Genomic DNA, 2,500 nt, shown 5'->3' on the forward strand with positions numbered 1-2,500 from the left:
GTTTGGCCTTTGACTAGAAAACAAGTTGACGCAAATCATCTTTGAATGCCCAAGTATAAGATAGGAAGCTCGTGTGCAAGTCAAGGCCCAAGGCCGAGGCCTTGGAGTACAAAGCACGGCCATGGGCGCGCGCGCCGTGCGTCAGTGGGCGTCTGTGGGTCGCCCGCTGCATGCCCGTGCGTCTGCGGGGGGCGTGCGCGCAGGGTGCCGCGCGCGCCATGCGTCTGCGGGCGTGGGGCGCGCGCCGCAAGCCCATGCGACTGCAGTGGGGCGTGCGCGTAGGGTGCCGCGCACGCGATGCTTGTGCGAGCGTGGGGATCCGTCTAAGGGGCGTGCGTGCTTGGCTTGTAAGTGGCAGATGAGCCTTGTTGCCAAGATCCACCGAGATTCATCTCGACCCTACCCACACACAACTCATTTATTTCTTCCAATTGCCATGGAGGTCATATCTTATGTAAAAGGACGAAAAACATAAGTGTTAGTGAGGGGTTGGCTTTGGACTAGAAAAAAAGTTGAAGCAAATCATCTTTGAATGCCCAAGAATAAGATAGTGTGCTCGTGTGCAAGTCAAGGACCAAGGCCGAGGCCTTCGAGTACAAAGCACGGCCATGGGCGCGCGCGCCGTGCGTTAGTGGGTTTGTGTGAGTCGCGCGCTGCATGCCCGTGCGTCTGCGGGGGGCGTGCGCGCAGGGGGCCGCGCGCGCCATGCGTCTACGGGCGTGTGTGGGGCGTGCGCCGCAAGCCCAGGCGACTGCAGTGGGGCGTGTGTGGGGCGCGCGCCGCATGCCCATGGCCGAGGCTTGCACACGAACGCCTAGGGTGCCCACCATGCGCCATGCCCTTCGGGCGTGTGTGGGGCGTGCGCGCAGAGTGCTAAGCGCGGCATGCGTCTGCGGGTGTGTGTCCGCGCGCCGCATGCCCAGGCGTCTACGTGGGACGTGCGCGCAAGCCGCGCGCAGCATGCGTCTGCGTTGGGCGTGACCACCCACGTCTAGAATTCATGGAAAAAACTCTATGGAGGTTGTTGGAACAAACCCGTGCCCCCACCGTGCATGCCCACATGCCCACCGAGCATGCAGCATGCGCGCCCCCATGCGCACGAATGCGGCACGGCCATGGGCGCGCGCGCCGCATGGCCATGCGTCTGCGTGGGGCGTGCGCGCAGGGTGCCGCGCGCGCAGGGTGCCGCAATGCCCACTCAACACACAAATGTGATGTCAAACCTATGTTCTAGTGCTTGGATTGTTATGAAATTTTTTCTGGGATCTAAAAAATGTAAACAAAGGATGTCCTCCAAAAATTAGTATTTTTGGAAACGTTTTACTATTTTTAAATTATTTTTAATTTTTTAACAATAAAAATTCATAAAATATTATTGGTTGGTTCAAAAATTATGAAACTTGTTTTCCACACTCATTTGAATGTCTAAAACATAATACAATCAAGTCCCGGTCATAATAATAACACAATCAAGATTTATGGCATGGTGTGACATTTCGGCTTTTTCATATGCAAGCCTGCCAGACCCAAAAAAGCCAGAATGTACTATATAGGGGGGCGACCTGCCTGCATGGGCGGGGCGCGGGGGTACCCCTATGCCGCGGCGCCGACCCTTCAAGCACATTGCGCCCATCATGGGCACATATGCTTGGGGGGTCGGCGCCGGCGGAGTGCCACCTCCGGCCGCCGGCGGCGAGTGAGAGTGGGTGTCGAGTTGATGCTCGGATGGGCTTGCGCGGACAATGCTTGCACCTCGGTGTGGGCGTGCACTCCAAGCGGGCTTGTTCGTGAGGAGACGAGATAACTTGCGATTGCTTTGTGCTTGGTGGACGAAGGGTTCGGCCGGAGTGCCACATCCGACCGTCGGGCAAGGAGTGAGAGCGGGATGGGCGTGCTTGGACAATGCTTGCACCTCGGTGTGGGCGTGCACTCCAAGTGTGCTTGTCTTGGCGATTGTTTCGTGCTTGGCGGAGGGGTTTGGCCATAACGATGGGCTTGTCCGTCGGGCAGGGAGTGAGAGCGGGTGTCGAGTTGACGCTCGGATGGGCTTGCGCGGACAATGCTTGCACCTCGGTGTGGGCGTGCACTCCAAGCGGGCTTGTTCGTGAAGATATGAGATGTCTTGCGATTGCTTTGTGCTCGGTGGACGGGTTTTATCGGAGTGCCACGTCCGACCGTTGGGCGGGGAGTGAGAGCGGGTGTCGAGTTGATGCTCGGATGGGCTTGCGCGGACAATGCTTGCACCTCGGTGTCGGCGTGCACTCCAAGCGGGTTTGTTCATGAAGATACGAGATGTCTTGCGATTGCTTCTTGCTTGGTGGAAGGGTTTGGTTAAAATCGATGGAATGCCGGGCCCCTACGTCGGGCAAGGAGTGAGAGCGGGATGTCAAATTGACATTCTTGGATGGGTTTTGCTTGGACAATGCTTGCACCTCGGTGTGGGCGTGCACTCCAAGTGGGCTTGTCTTGCAATTGCTTCGTGCTTGGTGGAGGGGTTTGG

Source organism: Cucumis melo, unplaced genomic scaffold, assembly GCF_025177605.1.
Source record: "Cucumis melo cultivar AY unplaced genomic scaffold, USDA_Cmelo_AY_1.0 utg001101l, whole genome shotgun sequence".
Classification (NCBI taxonomy): Eukaryota; Viridiplantae; Streptophyta; class Magnoliopsida; order Cucurbitales; family Cucurbitaceae; genus Cucumis; species Cucumis melo.